This window comes from Labrus mixtus, chromosome 2 (assembly GCF_963584025.1).
Source record: "Labrus mixtus chromosome 2, fLabMix1.1, whole genome shotgun sequence".
Lineage (NCBI taxonomy): Eukaryota > Metazoa > Chordata > Actinopteri > Labriformes > Labridae > Labrus > Labrus mixtus.
In genome coordinates, this window is record NC_083613.1 from 23,467,443 (window position 1) to 23,489,468 (window position 22,026).

A 22,026-nucleotide genomic window follows, 5' to 3' on the forward strand; every position below is an offset into this window, starting at 1 on the left:
ATATATACATAATTTTAAAAGATTTTATTTAAAATAGCGTCAGGCCCAGGAGTCAAACCTACGACCAGTATAACAAGCACTGCAGCCTCAGTACATCTCTGCCAACTGAGCTCCAGCGCCCTGGTGATAAAGTGAATGTCTCTAAATTGTAGTAGATGCTTGAGGCTCGAGGTTGACATTGAGACTGGACAAGGTCCTCTAAAGCAGTGTTTCTCAACTGGTGGGTCGGGACCCAAAAGTGGGTCAGAGATCTATTTTCAGTGGGTCATGAATACAGTATGTGCCTGGAAAAATATATTTGTTGTTTGGAGTTGGTGGTGGGTCCTGAGGGTGGACCAGTTGAGAGCCACTGCTCTAGTGGACATTATCCCTGCAACTTGGTTTACTGATGAGGCTAAGACGGAGTGTTTTAATCCCTTAGGCCTCAGTCAGCCCGGCGATAGTCGGGGACGCCCAGATTTCTTTCAAACAAACATTACGCCATGAAAGGGTCCGGCAGAAGTTGTGTGTGACTACAATATAATCACAAGGGAGCACTGTAGTCATGGCGACCAGCGGCAGGACGCAACCAGGCATTTTTTTTTGTTAGTACAGATAATCAGTGCAGCACTTTTCTGAAACTTGTATCCATATGTCAACTTTCCTATATCCTACAACAACTTCCACTTCCTTCTCTTTCACCAACCGCCGTCCGTTGGAGTTTTCAAATGAAACTTTATTAACAATTGTCAACGCTCCGTTCGGATTTCACTCGTACAGTGTGAGCTCTCCGGCCGTAACCGACAATTGGGTCGTACAGTGTGAGCTGACATGCCACCCCGACTTTTATAAAAAAATATTCGGGGAAAAATCACACAGTGTGAGCCAGGCTTTAGGGCGGATAGAAGTGTGTGGAAGGCGGCCTCTGGCTGTAGCGGGAGTGTGTGATGAGTTTGTACTGTTGATCTCTGTAAGCAGAGCGGAGTGAGGAGGACGTTGAGAGCGCGCATAAAATGTCACTTCCTGGAGCTTTCACAGAAAATACGACCCGGGTAAAAATTGTATACAGGCAACACAGATAGACAGTGAACATCTACTTTTTCACATCAGTTAACCGTTCGCTTATTAATGGGCGATAAAAAACGCTTTATACATGTAAAAAGTTACATAAAGAACCTTTAACTTTGTCCTTTTTTGTGTGTGTGTGTGTGTGTGTGTGTGTGTGTGTGTGTGTGTGTTTTGAAGACACATATGGAGATGCTAGACGCAAGCTTGCACGAGCAGAAACAGCATCTGATCTTCAAACAGACAATGTCATGCCAAAGAAGCGACGAAGAAGGTAATTTAAATGTATTCAACCAATTACGATTAAAAGTCGTAAATGTGGCTTTAAAGCTTTGTCAAGAGATATTGTCTGCGGTTATAATTTCACCCTGGGTCAAACTTAGATATGCAAAAACGACTACATTATTTTAAGTGATTTAAGTGTTTACAGGGGTCAAACAGGATTGAAGACGATCTTTAAAAAATTGCTGTGTAAATTTGTTTTTTGTATCTTTTTATGTCTAATAATTTATTTTGTTTATTTGTAAGTTTGGCTGCTCATTGTTTGTATGAAAAATTGTTCTGTGGCCTGTCCCCCCACCAAGTTCACAGCTGGAGAAAAACAATACTGGAAACAGGACTAAGTTCTCATGATAGTTTATTTCAAAACACTGTTTCTCTGACATAGGAACATAATGAAATACTTTTTCTTTCTTTTTTGTTTGTTGCAGAGGTATTTAAGACATGAAGAGTTGATTTGAAAACTTCCTCTGACTGTTTAAAAAACAACAAAGTGTTCTGTCAGTACCTAGCAACCGTTGCTAAACTACTGTTTGGGGGCGGGGCTTAGCATTAATGTTGTTTGTTTATGTGTTTATAAGGTTTGTATTGAGTTTTATACCACGTACATCGTACATATCTCGTCCTGTCGCGAGTGAATCTGTAAAATTACCGCGGAAATTCCTTTGTCTCAAATGGACATCATTACATTGGCAACACGATCCTTGTTGGCTAATCATAAGAGCACAAATGTTACCATGTCCGAGGAGCATGTTGAGGCCAGTTTCGGTGACACGGTTACTAAAAGTTTTGCCACAGCTTTTGGCATCAGTGACACTGTTGATTGTGCGAGTATAAATAGTTTGACACATTTAATTGCGAAAGAGGTTGCAAAAAGTGTAAACTGTACTATTATAGTTAATGCAGACACTGTGGAACCAGAAATGAATCCTCGCATCACCCCCCCTGATAGACTAAATAATATGGTTAGTCATGCTTCATATTTGTTAAAAGCATTTCTGATTAAGATCCAAAGTTTATGCAAACCTGGATCAGAGGGGTGGACCAGCTGGAAGCCCCTCTTCAAGCGAGAAGGGACCGATGACAGACAACAGTCAGAGGTGGCTGACAACAGTAACAGCGATCAGTCACAATCCCTATCATCCGAGTCAAAAACCTCCAAATATTCAAAAGGGTCAAAGGTCTCAAGAGGATTAGCCAAACACTTGAGTCCAACAACAAAAGCAATCCAAGAAATGATCACTAAAGAGTTCAGTAGTCTCACATCATCTCTTTATGGTGAGGTGTCGAGCAACGAGATTAACATTCTCCAAAGTGACAGCAGTCAGGAGATACAAAGTGTCGCAGAGGACATCGCAAAGACATTTCACAAAGAAAGCTATTCATCTTGCAAAGCATCCACAAAGAAGAGTGACAAACTGACTTTGAAAAGGGTGTGGAACAAGATTAGGTCATTTTCTTTTAAGAGCTTTGCCAAAATATCGATACAGCGTATTTTGGCAAAGCTGAAAAAGAAATGGTGCCGTATCTACCAAGAGGAAAGCAATCACTCCATGTTTTTATTGTCTGCTAGCGTTGACTCTTTGTTTTTGGAAAAGGATGACAAAGAGTTTAAGATGTTTAAGGGACCACATAATATTATTTTGTTACGGCAACACAGTCCCTGATAGGTGTATGGCATGGATGTCAAGCTAGTGAGGGGGGGCGGGCCTTCCTGCCTGGTCGAACGGCCAATGGCAGGGAAGCCACCGTCTTGATTAGCTGAGGCGGGCAGGTGTGCAGGACACAAATGTTTGGGGAATGTGAGAAGCTTCGTGGGAGTTGGACGAGAGACTGTCGGTGCCTTCCCGTGTTCTTTGTAATTAAGTCTTTGAGTTATTGTCGCGTGTTTTTGTTAAATAATGAACTGTCATCCGACGGAGGAAAGCGTTGGTTTGAACCGAGCAGAGTGAGCTGGTCCAGAGAGTGACGCATCATTGCGCCGAGAGAAGACTGCAACAGGTAAGGTCCGTCTCCCTTACCTTAGTTGGCAGCCACAAACAATTATGCCGCGGGCAGCAGACGCCTGGAAGCCCTAGACGTAGTAAAAATCCCAGGGTTGTGTTTGCCGTGACAATTTCAAACAGTGATGTCGAAGTATTTACAACAGAACTTAGTGATCTCCTCTACGACCATATCACAAATGGTATGACAACATCAGAGATTGTCGAAGAACCGGAAAAGAACAGGATAGCGTCTCCTTCTCAGTTGTGTCACATTATCTATAGAGAAATACAGAGCAAAATGTGGAGTTTCCTGGGACTGATGAGATGGTGGCAGCAGTTTCAGGCTGGCCACCATAGTGATAGGGTGATGTGCTGTTTAGAGGGCATAGATGAAAAGACACTGACACCATTATCAGAGGACACTGAAAGTGAACTTTTGGCAGCGGAGCCTCTGATACCCAGTTGTCTAGACAGGGACAGGACCAGCAGTGGCACAAAGATCCCTAGCATCATCACTGCTGATTCTCTAGAAACTAGAGTATGCTGCAAATGTCTTCTAGAAAAAGACAGAACCAGCAGTCTAACCTCAGAGACTACCTCCTTAAAAAGTAGAATATCCGCAACACCGAAATTGTTCCTGGAGGTCACCAAGAGTGTACCTTCTGTTACTGAGTCAGTGTTCGAGCAGGATGAAACAACCAAAAGAGACATTATGACGTCCTCTCCAGAAGACGTGCGAATTAATAACAATGAAACGTTTTATTAGGGCCACCATGAGTGAAACTCCCGTCACAGAGTCTCGGTTTAATCGCATGCAGGATGAAACAGGATCCAGCAGCAGCAGGGCGAGCGCCTCTTTTAAAAACAGAAAGTTAGTAAAAACCAACCAAGAAATCATTGGTGACTGACAGGATAACTTTGACAAACGTGAAGTTAACAACACTGTTGCCAGAGGTCACTGAGAGTGTAAGTTCTGTTAGTGAGTCAGTGTCTGATCTCGAGCAGGGTGAAACAACCGAAAGCGACACCAAGACGTCCTCGTCCTAGAAGACAGACAATTAATGGCACCGAAACAGTTGCTTAGGGCCACCATGAGTGCAACTTGCCTCACTGAGTCAGTGTTTAATAGCGTGCAGGGTGAAACAGGATCCAGCAGCAGCAGGGTGAGCTCCTCCTTTAAAAACGGTAAGCCAGTAACACCAAGACAGAAATCATCAGTGACTGATATTAAAATTTTGACAAACATAGAGTTAACAACACAGTTACCAGAAGTTAGTGAGATTGTACCATTGGCAAATGAGTCAATGTCAGTGTCTAAACTGGTACAAGATTTAGCGGCACTGGAAGGAAGCAAAAGATCAACTGTCAGAGAAGTTGTGGAGCAGGTAGTTTGCTTTTCAAAAAGCAAAGGTGGATTACAGCGTGGTACCACCAAGTACCATCACTGACAGCTTGTATAGGAAAATATGGGAAGAGGTCAAGGATTTAGATTTCCTGATAATCAAAGAAACTGTCACAAACCTCCACATGGCTATTTTCAAAGACCTGTCCAAGAAGTTGGGTGGTAAAAAATTGGTGCTGATTTACATGAATATGGGGTTACCAGAAATTGAAAATAGAATTTTGATCTCTGTCAAAACTCACCTGATGGAGCAAAAGAAGCCCAGCGCATTTTGCTCTGTCAAATAGGGCTTTAAGGCGCTCTTTAAAAAAAAAAAAATTAATGTTTCTTTGGTGACATTATAAAAATATCCTTAAAACCCCCTTAGCTTAAATATTGTACCGTCACAAGGTTTGCTCCGGGAAAGCTCAATTTTTTTCCTCTAAGTTAAATAGTCCTGCTTCACATCCATGACCCTCCTGCCCAACTCATTGGCCTCTTTACTGAGGTTTACTCCAGGATAGTTCCGGTTTTTCCTCCCATTCCCAAAATATAAAAATAATAAAAAACAATAAAACAAATACTAATTCTGATTTGCTTTGATTCATTTTCATTCAGGTCCGATTTGTGAAGAAAATAAAAAACATGAACTTTCTTCCCTGGCATTGAACTTATTATTATTATCATCTGAAATAGATGGCTGATAAGTAAGGGAAATACGGTTGTTTAGCCAATAACAAATTCATTTTTTAAAGCGTTCAATACAGTCAGCATACATTTATTGGTTGCACAATAAAAAATAAAGACGCAGCTCCATCTTAAGAACATTGATACAGATATTTAAACGAGGATGCAATTTAGTTAATAAAATTACTATATTATATTATTACTTTTAGAGTACACACCACAGCCTCTAGGGCTCAACTGTTGTTCCAGAAGTAAAATTCCCACTCATTTTCTCCATAGCGGATTTAATTATTAGCCATAATGTCATAGAATAGAATTACTTGATTGATCTCAAACTGGGAAATTGTGGCGTTACAGCAGCAGGTTGTCCAAACACACAATATTAGCAAAAAACACAATGTTAGCAATCTAAACACAATATAATATTAAATACAAACTAAATAAGCACTAAAAATATCAAAACTAAAAATGGGAATATATACAACCAGGATTTAATTAAGCATTACTAGTCTTAATTAAGAAAATATTAAATACAACATACTTTGCTGGAGATAGAAGTAAATGTGCAAAAACAGAGTTGTAAATGGACAGTATTGACATAGGGAGCTGTGCAATCAGTGATACATAAGTTAAAGTGCAGGGGTGTTGACATGTTATCACCAGAAACTATTCAATATAACGGCGAGTAGACAGACAAATGAAGTGAACTTGAGTGCAGGGATAATTTGTAAATTTAACATATGCAGAACAGATTACAGTAAGGAGAGACAGATATTATCATGATGACAATTCTCTGCTCGCAAGAGGTGAGCTGTTGTACAGAGTTATGGCCTTCGGTAAGAGAGATTTCCTGTGTCTGTCCCTGTGACAGCGGAGTTGGATCAGTCTGTTGGAGAAGCTGCTCCGCTGTTTGTCCAGTAGGATGTGCAGAGGGTGCTCAGGATTATCCATAATGGATAACAGTTTGTTAAGTCCTCCTCTCTGTCACCACTACAAAAGAGTCCAGCTTTCAGCCTGTCACAGAGCAGGCCTTCTTAATGAGTTTGTCCAGTCTCTTGGTGTCACCAGCTCCAATGCTGCTCCCCCAGCAGACCACAGCAGAGAACAGTGCACTGGCCACAACAGACTGATAGAAGATCTCCAACATCTTGCTGCACACGTTAAAGGATCTCAGCTTCCTCAGAAAGTAGAGTCGGCTCATCCCCTTCTCGTACACAGCCTGAGTGTTGGCCTTCTAGTTCAGTTTGTTGTCTATGTTGACACCCAGGTACTTGTACTCCTCCACCACAGACACATCCTCTCCCAGGATGCACAGCGGTGGTGGCTCTGTCCTCTTCCTTCTGAAGTCAATCACCATCTCCCTGGTCTTATCCATGTTCACAATCAGGTGATTTCTTCCTTTCCACTCCACAAAGTTATCCACCAGCTCGCTGTACTCCCCCTCTTGCCCATCACTTATACACCCAACCACCGCAGAGTCATCAGAAAAACTTCTGCAAGTGGCATGACCTGGAGTTGTACTTAGAGTCAGAGGTGAAAAGGAAAGGAGACAGCACAGTCCCCTGTGGAGCTCCTGTACTACTCTCCACCATTCCAGACTGAACACTGCCAAGTCGGACAAACTGTGGTCTGTCTGTCAGGTAGTCAGTAATCCAGGAGATGATGGACGAGTCCACACCCATCAACTGCAGCTTCTGATAACCATCCAGGGTAGACTTACCACGAGCTACCCGAGAGTAAAACGATATGCTCCTGTAGGAGACACAAGTTTGTACGATATCAACCTCATTTTATGAAAAACAAGATTTATTCGCAATATCTGGGCAAAGAACTACTCTACCCATGATAATAGATTATCACAGCGACCAGTCTGATTGGTTGAGCTTGTTGTTAGCATAGCAATGTTTCCCGCCCCTCGACGCCGAATGCGAACAGATAGTTTTGCTAGCAGGCTAGCTAGTTAGTTAGCTAACAAGAAATGTACTAATAACCTTGTCATGCCGCAGTTGATGTTGTACCTTTACCTTTTCTTCCGTTTTTTAATGCCATTTAGGTGCCGAATTCAATGTACTATAGTCACAAGTATTGGGGTGGTTGTCTTGGTTCCAGGAGCCAATCTCTTGATATAGGGTTTTTGTGAAAAATCAAAGGAGGATTTGAAAGGGGAAATTAACTTCTGGAACCAGAGCCACTAGAGTTTGTCCCTGGGAACTTTAAAAATCAAACATTACCAAGTTTATCGCAAGGAAGTGGCATTCGACAAAATATATGTATGACACAGGATGATTTTAAATATACTGTACATTATCTACAGTATGAAACATTTACTGTACATGAATACCAATATTGTTCATCGGTTCAAAACATTAAGCCTCACATCCATGGTTTAGTTCATCATCTGTATTTACCAATGATCAAAATGTTAATTTCCAGAAATCCTCACTGGCCAACAAGTGTACCATGAAGACTGAAATGCACCATTAATGAGGTGATTAGCCAATGGACTGGAACACTATAGCTGTCTCTGAATATGAAGTAGCCACATTTAAAGGAAGCAAATAATGTATCAATTTTAAAAAATTTTAAATGAAGGATTCCAGGAAAGCAGAACTTCAACTGTGATTCTTTATGGCCCTGTGTAATTTTGTGTTGGATGCAAACTGGCATTGGTTAAGACATCACCTTCTGTGAATTGAATTTGAGTTGAGAACTTTCAGGCTGATATGTCCCAGCAACCAGTATGCTCTTTAGCCATTTTCTTACAGATATTCATGGTGTTCAGGGGATGAATCCCAACAACTCATCCTTTATTATGCAATAATCATCAATTTCTAATTTACCCTGTGAAATAAGCAAAAAAGAAATGTATGGATTGTCACAAAAATGAATCAAAACAAATACAAACGCTGTCATTCATGGCTCCCAGATGATAAATCATAATGTTTTAACAGCTATAGCAAAGATTTGGTGCTGTCAATGTCCCTCAGGAGGAATAGTTATCACCTTGACGATTCTGTGTTAAAACAGCTTGCTTGCTCTGTGATTATGACGATGTTACTATGTTAGCGCTAGAATTTAACTCAACACACTGCTGTACTGTGAATCCTCATAGATCAGATACAGCTGTAGGCTTTTAGTCTTGCTTAACCATAAAACTGGTCGCTTTTTTTTAGGCGAAGAACTAACATGTTGAAACATAAATTGTGATAAAATAATTGTGTTTTTAAAAAAGCTTAATGTGTTTTATTTCATATTGTTCTGTGGAAGTGATGGCAGAAACATTTTTCTTGTCTATTTCCTTCATTCATTTCAGATCGGTGGTTTAAAGTAGCAAAAGCTAGCCAATCCCAGCGCCCTGGAGTCCTCCCATTCGCCGTATGAAGCCTTCACGAGTAAACAGTGTCTTTGCTGATTACAACGCTTCTCTCTCTCTCTGCAGCCCAAGGTAAACTAAAAACACTTTGATCTGCTATTGATTGTCTCCCTCCTCCTCCTCCTCCTCCTCCTCAGCCCGACGCAGCTCTTCCTCACTGCTGTTTAAACACAGGGGCATCAGTCAGCAGCTCGAGGCGCTGAAGCACAAACCAGCGGCACGCGTCCGTGTTTCTAATGCTGACCACCGAGGTTAATTGGTATCCTCTCTGTGCCGTGAAAATAATAATTGCGTTTAATGAGAGCAGAGGAGCTGTTTACAGAGGAGAACACAGATAGTGATTCAGATATAAAGAGACCCTTAGATTGATAGGATTTTATTAACTGAAAGTTCAATTTTTTATAGTTTTAGGTTCTTGTGTGCTTAGAAATGCAGAGGCTAGGACGTGGACAAATTCAGTCTAACTTTTAATTAATAACAAATTAACTAAATCAAAGGAATTGTCTACACTGTTGAATCATGATACTCAATTAGCACAAATGTGAGCTTTTAAAAAAAACATGCAGCAGACTTTTACAAAATTATAAGCACAAAGCAATAACTGCAAAGAGGTAAAAGTGGGTCACTGTTGTCCTTTAAAAACATGCCTGCGCATTGAAAAACTTTGGATTTATTCAACAGCTTAATCCGAACAATTAGGATGGTTTAATGATTGTTTTAATAATCTTTAAACAGTTGAAATCCACTTGATTGTTGTTGTGGAATTAAAAAAGTTTTCCAGTTCTTCCAAACGGCTTCTTGAGGTTGAGGCAAGGAGTCAAGCTGCCTTCATAACGTAAACCAAAAAATATAGCAGACTGTCCTAAAAGAAAAAAAGTATACAGGGAAGATAATTAAATACTGTCCCAATGTTACAATGAAAAGCATATTTTTCTGTATTTCAGTATAAATACTGCTCACCAGAATCAAATATTCACTTCCTGCAGACCCTAAAATTGGCTTTGCAAACTCTGTGCTGCTCCTCTGCATATATTTCAAGTCCTAATCAGATTGGGTTAGTGGGTGTTGCTCGCACAATCCAAAATAGGATAGAAGATCATAAAAACCCACACCATTTCTGCAGCATGATACATTCATTGTTCAGTGTGTTCCAAACACTTACGGTTTCTTCCTCTGCAGTGTTTGTAGACATGGCTGTGAGGCCCAGGAAAAGAGGGCAGATGAGCTAGCAGAGGGGTCAGAGATAATAACGAAAAAAAACTTTCTACACCAAATGATCTTTGATGGTCTTCCCTGTTTCAGATGCTTCTGCATGTGTTTTGTTTTGTTTTTTATCACAAAATGTTGTCAAATGAACGAGACATAAAAGGAAATATCCCCCTTTTGTTTACCACCTCTAAACACTCACAACATCATCTTGTTTTTGAAACCCCTTCTCCTCGACATTGGCAGTACTGCACCTCTCTGTTGCTCTTCTGGTTCTTCAAAGCTCTGCTGGAAGTAGAGAACTTCAGATTTATTGGTGAGGCATTAAAGCAAACACACTTTCAAGCCCACAGGCAACGAGGTATATAGATTCTGCTTAAATCATGTGGCAGATCAGAAAACACTGGAATGAGTTGGGTTTTCTTTACAGCAATGAAAGCTTTGAAAGACAAACCAGCTTTTTGGAGGTTAAGGTATTGAAATTGAAAACTCTACTTGAACAGTAGTTTAGACACTTACAACAGAACACTGCTTCTAGAATTGAAGAATAATTTAATGGCAGCAACCTAATCCTTATTTAAACTAAATACCCATGTTTTGTTGCACCCTTTCATCATTTTTCCAGCCCTTGTAGCCATGAAAACACAGAGGAGAACCTCAAAGGAGTGAGGCCACACAAAGGAATTAAGAAATCAATCAAAGCACCAGTACCAATGAGATCCATCCAATATTTTGTTTGCGCTTGACGCCGCTGCGTGATTTAGTGTCTTCATAGCGCTAAGTGTCATGTTCCCACACTCTGCTAACCTTAATGAGAAAGTGCAGCGAGGAAGTCACTATCTGGTTAGTCTGTTTTCATTTTCTTTTCTTTTTTCTTGTGCAGCATGTCTGTTTCATTTCTCTCTCACACCTCTATGTGAGCAAGGGGCTGCAGCTGTGAGATGATGAAGTTTCAGGTAAAGGTGGATGTGCCATCCATTACAGGAGGTGGAAAGGTGCAGATAAATCACCTTATCAGTCCTGCTTTCTCCCCACTGAGCTGGGGGAGCAGAGCAAGAGGGAAATCCATCACACTCCACAAATGGGACATGACTCAGAGATCACTGTGCCTCTGTGCTGGGCGCTGCACATACCTTGCACTGGCTTTATCATTGTGAAAGAAAGAAAAGTCAGACCAAATGACTTTGGTAGGCGGACATCATCGTGTAAGATGCAAAAACATCATCCAGAAAGAATTCCACGTCCTCAGCAAAATACACTCTGCATGAAAGTGCAGCTAACAATCCACTCGTAGTCCAATCCGTCTCCCAACTTCAGCTTCATTCTAGCTTCTCAAGTTGTTAATGAAAATGTAAACAATGGCAACGCATGAGAATGTAAGTATAAGGCCAGTCAAACGCTCCCAGATTCTATATCATTGTGAGAAGATAGCCGATGGGTTCAAAGACTGACTGTTACCTAACTAAGTAGGTAAGGACTTTTGATTGCTGCATCCCACCTTCTATGACACGTGTGTTGCTGTCATAAACAAGCTTCCAATATATATTTACAACATCTGCATGTAGTGTTTTTCCACCTACTTTTAATGCAATTACTTATTTTCATCCTTAATGAATTGGTCTGACGCTTCAATTAGTCGTGTCAAAATAAATATTCGGTGTATTATAGGCAGATTCTGCAACATCATCCTTTATTTTGAAAAGTCACTTATTTGTCTCCTTTATTTCTTTTCCACCTCCGCCAAGTGAATAACTTTTTTAAATTTCAGGTGTCGTCTTTCTTCCCTGTGAGGTTCATTTTTGTGTTTTTTAAAACACAAACTCTAAAAGTCCATCCAACACAGAAAGACACCAAGACATGAATACACTCTGCAGGGTGTGTTTAACATGATAAGTCAATGTCAGTTCATTAAAAACACTCATCAGTTTTCCCATCATCCTCTGCATCTCAGCATACACATCCACAGTACAGTACAGTACACCTATGGCTCTTTCATCCAAGGTTGCTAAGCAACAATAATGACAGTGACCTTTTAGAAATCAGTGGGATATGTACCACCAGAGGAAGGGGACTACAGCACACATTATAGCACACACACTTGTGGGGCCTCAGTGTTTACCTCAGCTCTTGTATTGAACGGACTGACAGAAAACAACACATGCAACAAAAAAAAACACACCTTCACATAACATCACGCACAAGCATTAAGCACATTTTTGCCCTTGAGAAAAGCAGAGGAGTTAGCGTTTCCCCGCTAGCTCTGAATGTAGCAGCTTGTCACCACACCCCCTTAATGTAAGAGCAGTCTATTGGTATTCAGCTGCTCAGGTATCTAAGAAAGCAAAGCCTTTTAAACATCTTAACCGCTGTTTGTTCTGTCTCTAGAGGGCATGTGCAGTACACTAGGGGTTTGCGAATAGACAAGGAGAATTGCAAATTTGTTTTGCCAGCTACATGTGCTCTGTAATTCCATCTCTGAGCACTGCGTTGTAGCCTAGTGTGTCTTAGATTTATACATAAACACACCCAAAGGTGAGATGTTTTGTTTAATTCTTAGACGAGTTGGGGTGTTTAGTTATGATTAATGACTTCTCCACAGGAGAAACATCATGCCTGACAACAGCTATGATGTAGCATTGTGTTGTTTTTGTTATTGCTCTGTCTTGTTTTTTTTGTTTTGTTTTTCTGTCAGCAGCTACAGAACAAAAAAGCAATCGTGTAACAGTTTTTTGTATTTCAAATTTGCAAAACTTGAAGTGCAAAGGAGCTGGACATTTGCATATCCTATGTTTGTAAACATATGAATGTAAAAGTGTGAACATTTCCCCTTTTTAATCTATACCGATAAGTAATGTAATTGATTCATTGACTGATTATATTTGATATTCAGACTCGGTCTGCAATATGATCCATGAACCAGAGCAGCCCCATATGCAACATAAAAATTCAAGATAATACAACGAAACAACAAGGAAAAACGAAATGACATTTAATTTAATTGCCTTTAATGTTCTTTGTATCTAGGATACTGCCTTATAACATCTAGGGATTGACTGATGCATAGAAGAAAGCTTCATCTGGCTTTTTTAAAAATGGTACCCTGTATGTCAGGTTTGTAATAGTTTATACTCATTGTTCAGAGTGTGGTTAAGGTCAGAGATGATGTTCTTGGCCAGTCCCAACATGTTTTTTTTTTCATTCATAAAGAGTCTCTGGACCACTTGGCAGACAATCTTTGACCAGATTTTCATTTTTGGAGCAATATGAGCAATTGTGTCATTCGCCAGAACTCAGAAGATTCATTATCACAGAAGTGAAAACTGAAAAAGAAAGTATTAACTCACTCTCTCTTATATTGATTTATAATCTTTGTTGTTTCTGTTCCTTCGTTCGAATGAAAAATTTAGAGGGACATTCCATCACAACAAAGTATTAATGTATAAGTAGATACCTGCTTGATTGTTTCATTATGGATATAAAAGGAGATTCATACATATCAGCTATGACACCAAAACCAATTTCACCAATTTTATTTTTTGGGGGGATTAATCTCAAAAGCATTGTGTCTTTTTGACAGTCCTAAATTCCATCTGCTTAAAATGTCTGTTGAGCTAATGCTTTTTGTTTGAATGACTAAAATGGCTAAATGACTAAAGGGCCCGATTTGATCTATTTTAGGGCCAATTGTGGCCCACAAGCCAACAATTGAGAAGGTCAGTAGTGGGTGATCACAATTTTCCCTCTAAAGCGAGAATACAAATGTAACCAGACAGAGTTGAAGCCTGTAAACCTTTCAGGTCTGTCTCTTGACATCATTATGTATGTCAGGCTAAACTCTCAGTACTGGATCTGTTCGTGTTTTACAGAACAAGCTATCTGATGCCTCACTTAAGTTCAGCGCATCAGGGAACGGCTCAAATGAAAGCAGCAAAAGTTCCCCTGGCGGGAAGTGTAAGAGAACAGGAAACCTTCTGTGTGTCTGTATCAAGTCCCAGGCATGCATCTGAATGACAAACCTGTGTGTCTGTCCCCCTTTTAAGAAATCCTTTACAAGTGCTGAGACACCAGGGCCCGGCTTGTGCAGGCTGTATATTTCTATTCATAATTGATGACCCGGACCCAGACAGACAGCACACTACACATGTAATATGGATTCACTCCTGGTTTCAGATGCATGCCCTCGCCTGGACTTGACTCTGAGCCATCATTGTGTGTGGAGAGGGAATGGTGTATGTGCATGTGAGAGAGTGTGTGTCTGCATGCATGTGTAAAGTCATGCTTGTGTGTATGTGTGATGTAGTTGTTGCAGTCTAAAATGTAATAATCTGACCTTGTTTTTTTTTTTTCTAGCTTCAGTTCTGCGTACGCTTTTGACTGCTAATTCCTGGTTTGGTTTGACTGTTTTATGTTTTTTCAAATTCACCATCGATTTCTAAAAACTTGTTTTTTGTTCTACACTTCCTGCACACCTGAGGGCCTTGACGATACATACTGTAGACACTGAGTTATCTGCTACCTTGTGGATTCCTGGGGACTCATTGATTAGATATCTAAGACCCGATGTGTTAGTTTGGTCTCCCTTTACTGCTCTCACCCCACTTAAGTGAAGGTACATTTAAGAACATCTTGTTTATTTCAGATCCCTGTTTTGTTTGGCCTTGGGTGTTATACGATCTTTAGCTTCTTTTTAGTGCTAGTTTCTGAAACTTTCTGTGTGGTCTATTTCTTTGGTACTAAATTCAAAAGAATATGAGAGTAAATATTTGGCTCATGGGTCACAGCTCAGGCTAAGATTTAATTATTGATCAAAGACGAGGGTCATGTATAGTCTTCATGTCAGGTATAGTTTAGGTTCGTTAGCTGTATCGACGTAAAAATAAACCCTTACACTTTTTGATGAGACAAAATCCTTTCCAGAGTTATGAATACATTATGACAGTTAAAGTCTAAATGTTTGGATTTAAGCATACAGACCTTAAAGTGTTAAATACCATTCACAAAATGAACAGTCCATTGTCACTCTAAACTCCAATTTATAGCAACTCTGTCAGCCGTCCAAATCTCCAAAATACTACTTTTGATACCCCTCAATGTAAAAAAAGAAAAAAATATTGTAGTAACTTTGCAGTCATTCCAAAAAAATCAAGGTCCTTAGTTTTTTTTGTCATCACAGTATTTCCATGACTACTTGTTTTTACAGTGTTTAGAATGAGATTGAATTTAACAATGCAGAGGCATGTTAACGATTTTGGGGCCCAGGAAGCCTTCAATGGCACAACTATGATCAATACTTCAAATAAAAATGAAACATAATGAAATAAATCTATTTTGTTTAACTTAACATATTCTCTAAAATCTGGCCTACTGCAAAGTATAAGTATTCAAGAACATACGTGGAGTCATTTTACATGCAAACAAATACGTCAAACCAAAAAATGAAACCATTTTCTAGTTTATTGTAAATCAACTCCTGCGGACCACCTCGAGACCCAACTGTGAAAATCACTCAGATATTCAGTTATTATAAAATCACATGATGAAACATGATGTCAACAAATACTGTACATGCTCAGAAAGTCTCAGAAAAACAAAATCCACCATTTAAAAAGTAATATACATTTTCAGTTTGATTCTTGTCCACTTTTTATCTAAATTTTTGTTCAGATTTATTTTGCTGATATTTTTTAAACTTAACTGTTGCAAAGTTTTTATGCAACATAAAAAATAAATGGTTTGATTTTGAGTCTATTTCACATCCCAACAATTCTATCTCGCTCAAGGCTTGTGGTGCAAGCTCACTTGTGAACTGGGTTAAAAGTTCATCAAGTGAGATCACAGAAAATTAGGGAATTATTTTGTGTTGTTTTAGGAAGATTTTTAATATTGTTTTTTTATTGTCTTAATTTCTGTCCAGTAATGAGACACTTGAGTCCCTGTTTAAAGAAAACTGTCCCTGTTTCTCATATCATGTTTGATTCTCCAGATTAATGGACTTGGAGTTCTTGAATCACTGAATTCCCCCCCCCCCCCCCCGGGGATAAATAAAGTATTTCTGATCCGGATCTGATTTCTAATTGTGTGGCAGCTCCTGAGTCTCACTCTCACTCCTCTGGTCTCAGCTGAAGTTCACAGAGGTCAGAGTTCCTACCCCCGCGTTCCCATAGCAACATATGACACGTCACCCTCAAACAGAAACTCCCTCTCAATCCTCCGTAATGGATTTGACCTCTGAACTCTGCCCCTCAATGCCTCTCAAAGTGACACATAGCTGAGCGTGAAGCGCTGTCGGCTGTAGCCTGCAGCCGTGTCGACCACACTCTGCACATCCCTGCCAAAGAAGGGGTTAATGATCGGCTCTGTGGTGGCATATGTCATCTATGTGAACAGGCATGCAAAGGTTGATACCGTCACCGCTGTCCAAAAACAGACATAATATACAGGGACTTCCTTTACAGCTGTCGTGGTTTTAGTTGAATCATAATCTTTACCAGCAGAGTCTGACTCACTGCGACCTCACACAGTTTCCCTGTCGTCGTGATGCAGCTTCACCCCGCTGCAGCCAATCCCGTCCTCTATCCAGCCTCGCCTTCTGCATCATTTATGAGCACTAATCAGGATCCCAGGTCTAGTGTGCTAGCCACCCTACCGCTAACATCACTTCCCTGACCCGACCCTGCCTGTTTCCCCACAGCATTAACGCGTGTTTACGCAAACGCCTGCTCATTATGCCTAACTATGCGAGGCCGAGGCCTGCTGCCTGAGCTGGAGCTGGGGGCCCTTTTTAACATGCTCTAACCAGCCCAGGAGTCCCCCCTAATGGGGTACCAAGAGCAGCTACGTGTTAATCTCAAACAACAGGAAAAGCAACATTGGTAGTGAGTTCTCATAGAGGTGGTTTACTGGGAGACATGGCCTGTGAGGACCTGCGATCAGCCTCCATTATTGTTGTAATTAGCGCGCCTCGGTGGAGCGCGGGCTCCCAGGCAGCGTGCCTCGACCTCTCTGCCTCTCAGTCTGTTTACAGCCAGCCGAGGCAACAGGGAAAGGGCAGGGGGCCGGCCACACGGCTCGATGCCTCTGTTCAGCTCCAGCAGTAACACAGCTGTTTGTTCATTTGAAGCATGGACACAGGAGGGTTTTCATTTCTCTGCTGTCCGACGCTTTTCAAATGTTTATTCTACCTGCAGAACGGGCAAAGGCAAACTAAACGCCCGAGGAGATTCAGGGGGGCGGGGGGGGGGGGGGGCGGACAGATAGAGTGTTTATGTTTTTGATCAGGAGTTCTGAAAGACTGCAGCAGCATTAGCCAGCGTACATCAATCAATGTCAGGATCAGGCCTGTAAAAAAAATCAACTTAACATTTGATTTAGTATCAATTAGAGTCTGCAGCCATCTAAAGGTGTGTGACATCATGCACGAGCGGGTTGTGATGCACCTCCTTTTCCTGACTTATTATTAACATTAAGCCTCCCCTTACATTTACCTCAACAATTTGCCTCCCTTCCTGGTATCACAGAGCCGACCCCCGGGTGTGACATCCATCCCCCTGATCACCAATTAGCAGGATCGGTCCCCTTTTCTCCCGCACAGATGCAAGGGTGGAGGAGTGGAGAGTCAGAAAAGGTAGAGAGGCGCGATCAGGGCAGTGTGAGGTGGAGGTCCCGTGAAGGACACGGCTCCCTGGGTGGCTGAGCGATGAGCAGGGGAGCGTGAAGGGCTGAGGCAGGTCTTTCCCACAGACCATCAGTCCTTCATTCAGTCAGGCAGTGTTGCAATGTTGGAGCAAACAGTGTAATCAGACAGGCTCTTACACAACAATACCAACCGTTTATGTCATGTTTAGCCACGTTTTCTTCTTCTTTTTTTAAATACATTTTCTTTGTTTGCATGTGTTTTTCTGCATGTGTAATATCTTCAATTCATTTTCTTCCGTCTCCATTTGATGCCATCTGCTCTGACATGATTCTGATTAAGATAAAACATTGTGTTCTGTGTGTGATCATGGCCTTCCCAAGTGTTTCTCCTTGTTGTCTCACTTCATTCCCCCTCTTTCTTATTGTATCTGATAAGAGCCCTCGTGTTGCCGCGTGGTAATGAAGCCTGTGTGTTAGAAGAGCAGCACCGCCGGGCATACAGGCACTGCACACCTCGGAGAAGCAGAGAGGCGCGTGCATATCGATCTCATATTGTTTCCTTGAACCGGGCTTGCTTCAGCGTACTTTGTGCACACACTCAATTTGCCAAAGTCTAATGTGCCGTCATGAACAAGTCAAGTTAGGTGTCGCTTGTGTGTGTTTTTATCTGTATACCTCAAGACACACAACATTTCCCATCCACTGTCCGACCACTCATTAACTTCATCCATTCAAAGTGATTAAAAAAATTAGGAGCATTGTAACATTTGTAAACAAGGAAGGCGTTTAAATTTTGATTTTGACTAAGGATATAATTTGTTAATGTGTCTTCACAGACAGCATGAAAGCAGAAGTGTACATAATTTCACACCAAACAAAATTATGCAGCAAAGTCTGCACCAAGCCCAATAAATAAACTATAGTGCTAAATATTTGACAGAATACTAATAATTGTAATATGCATTCATTAGAGACTACAGGCATCCTAATAAATAAATGAATGGGAGGTCCAGTAGCATCATGCCAGACTTTCTCATCTATAAATGTAATGTTATGCTGGATGCAGCCTGTTTACATGGGGCCTAATCTACTCATTCACACAGGCTGTGTGTGTTTGAGTGAGTGAGTGTGTGTATGTGTGTGTCTGTTTTTGCATGAGTAAGTAAGTGAGATCTACAGGGCTAAAGCGCCATCTGGTGGTGAAGTAGCATTGTGTCTGGTGTTTTAAAGGTCTCCACTTGTGCGCTGATGAGGATCCTTCATCATCAGCGCCTTCATCAACTGCAGGGACCTTGAATGAAACTGCACTATGAGACTTAAAACCCTGAAGACGTTAGTGTTGTGCAAATATTTACAACATTTTTTTCAAAATACAAGAGCTCAAGAGCTTTGTGCGTGAAATCTGTTCATCCACTTGACCTAAAGAAAACTCTTATAAAGGGGAATTTTAGGTCAGGAAACGATGTGTTTTTTGTTTTGTTATTTCTTTAAAAAGAAATTGACATTTGGAATTCTTTAAAAATAAATTCCTTATGCAAAGTGCAAAATCCTTGTTGTTAGGAACACAACAAGGGCTGAAGCAAATTTTTTTGCAAAATAGCCACTTCTGCTCGCCCACCTTTTTTTTTTTTTTACCCATAAGTCTTTGTACACAAAAGACTTATTTGCAGTAATGCATGTAGAAAGGGCCTCACTGTTCTGTCCTCTCTAATTGGCGCTGTCAGACGTCCCTTCGCAGACTTGTTTCACAGTCTGATCGGATAACCCAGTCCACATGAAGAGAGGAGTGAACGACAGCCAGAGCCAAGAAGAAGAAAAGAGATGCAGGTGGTTAAGAATGATCGACTGCCAAGAAGACGACAGGCTGCGCTCCCTTTTATACATAAATAGTTGTCTTTCACTTGGTATCTGCACAAACAATCGTTGATCAGAGGTGTGTAAGCAGGTTAGAGGGGGAGGGACTCTAATGCAACATGACAAAAGTGCTACTTTGATATTGCTCATATCATTACCCTCGTTAGGAGCTTAGTGATAAGATAGAATGAGAAAATAGACATGGAAGGCTTTTAAGTGCAGGGAGGAGCATGATGTATAAGTAAGTGCAGAAAAAAATCAACTGATCTCTTTTATTCTGTCTTTTCCACTAACGTATCAGTCCAATAAACCCTTGGAATTGCATTTTCCCCAACCTTTTTTTAGACATTTTTCTAATTTCTTACCTTCAATTGATGGTTTATTGGTGCATGTGTGTTCTGCTCCTTACTCTGTTTGTGTGTGCGTGCAAGAAAGTGTATGCCCATGTGTGTGCGTGACAGTAATACCTGTGTTACAGTCAAAAGTAAGTAACTTCAGAAGTCGAGTGTATCATGTTGCCGGGATCTTCTCTGTGGTGACAACAGTGATTAATAATGGAAAACAGATGTTGGCATCTCGTGCTGAAATTTTCATGAAACTTCGCTAACGTGATTAAAGTGTACGTCTTCCTCAAGTCACTCGAAGTCTTTTAACTCCGCTCTCTGGGGAGGGGCAACAAATCATGGTTGAGACAACATGTCAAATCACACAGAATCTACTGCACGTCAGAAACAAACTCCTGTCTGTTTTCCTTTTCTTTTGTCCCTTCTAAAATGTGAACTCCTCTGATCTTTCATGCCTACAAACATGGACAAAGTTGGATTATTTTGCAGCATTTTAGACGTCTTATAGTTTTTCTTTTATATTTTTAGTCTTAATAGTTTTAATTTTTTATGCAGAATTTACCCCAAAAAAGACTTTAAAATGTGATTTATTGTACTTAAAAGGTCAATTTTTGCCAGTTATAGTAGCAGCAAAAGACTATTTAGTATTTTTTTACCAATAAAATAAGCTAAAAGAAAAATAAATGAGACATACACAGCGTTACTTACTGTATGTATAATTTGAACTCTTTAGTGTTTCTTTTTATGTTTTATTGGAACTGTGTCCATTGAGTAAGCAAGCTCTTTGTCTATCTATTATAGTCTTTTGGTTTCCAAATCTAAAATCATGCAGAGAACTCCACAAAATGATTTCCCTCCCCGGCTGAGATGAATAAACTTGACTGCCAGCGTGCCAAGTGTCTCTTCCTGTGAAAAGTAATCTATATTTCAGAGGAATTTAATGACATTTCTATTTTCTCCTCTCAGAGTGACTTCAGGATTCGTCTTTATATTTTTCTCTCTTTTTTTTTTTTTTAGCGGTGGATAAATGCATTTGCAGCTTCTGCTCAAGTGAAGTTTATTTATATCTGAGGATGCATTTAAAAGCGCCGGCTTCTGTCACAAGTAGATAGCTTCGCTCACTTTGGATCACGAGGTGCAAATGTATGAAAAAAGGGCTCAAGATGGAGATTCAGCGTAAAGTAGTGTTGTGGCAGCGAAAATATCAGCTCGCTTAAATGCTTTCTCAAACATTTCTTGAAGAGGCACCAAAATGATCTGTTATCTCTCTATTTCTCCTCCGACTTGTCTTCCCTACTTTTCCCTGTCCCTCAATGTTCTTGACTCTTTCCTCCATCTCTAAATTTACCCTCTTCCACAGAGCTTCTTTAAAGATTTTTCTCTTTGCTCCCCTGATGGACAGACAGATGAATGATACAAGTGTGACGCTCTCAATAAGATGAGACTATTGAATTGTTATGATGTCATTTATTTCTTTCATAACCCCCCTTTTGTATTCTCACTCAAAGGTGATACTTATTAGTACAGCGTAATTCTGAACAGGTATCTTTGGAGGGTTAATGTAGTTTTTTTTTTTAATTTTTACATGAATTGTTAAAAAAAAAAAGGAATGAAAAGTCCCTGGTGCATCCTCAGCTTAATGAATAATTCTAGTGATGCTCTTTATTTACAAAGTAAATACCAAAACCAACAATGAGTGGACCTATACTCATATGAATACTGCCCCTGCATCCAGATCCTGTTCCAGTTGATTTTATTTATCTGCGCATTAGAGCTACTTTGTGAAATATGATGACTTATTTAACTTCACACTGTGTGTATAAATCCATTGGTAAAAGTAGTCCCCAGAAAATGTACCACTTACACTTTCTTTTAGTGATGTTTACTAAAAAAAAACTACAGTTCCCAGCTTATCATGGAAATTACCTAGCTTCTTTTAATGGAACTGTGTTTATTTTTTTTGTACATATTTTTTATGATTACCACCTGTAGCAGAAACCAACGGGTATGACCATGAGTGCAACAGTCGGTTTACGGTGCAGAAAGAAATGTCAAAAGACGTTTCAAGAAAACTGATTGGTGGCCGGGCCGAGAATGATTATGATAAGTAAGGCTTTCATATTGAAACTATGAAGTCATTGTCCATCTTTGCAACTCATAAATATTGTTTAAATGTTAATTCACCACTGTATGCCTCTGGGCTATTATTGAAAAGCAGTTATTTGGCAAGTCTCTATA

At 40.3% G+C, this 22,026-nt stretch overlaps 1 long non-coding RNA gene across 2 annotated transcripts in view; it reads left to right on the forward strand.

Moving 5' to 3' along the window:
- Window positions 1-22,026, forward strand: part of LOC132989550 (uncharacterized) — a 185,759-nt gene that overhangs the window by 127,569 nt on the left and 36,164 nt on the right. The window contains exon 4 of one of the 2 annotated variants that reach the window (XR_009675922.1): window positions 8,690-8,802. The exons of the other annotated variant lie outside the window; for it this stretch is intronic. This is a non-coding gene — a long non-coding RNA (uncharacterized LOC132989550). Of the gene's footprint in view, window positions 1-8,689; window positions 8,803-22,026 lie in introns of those variants that run through there. 2 annotated transcript variants of the gene reach the window in all.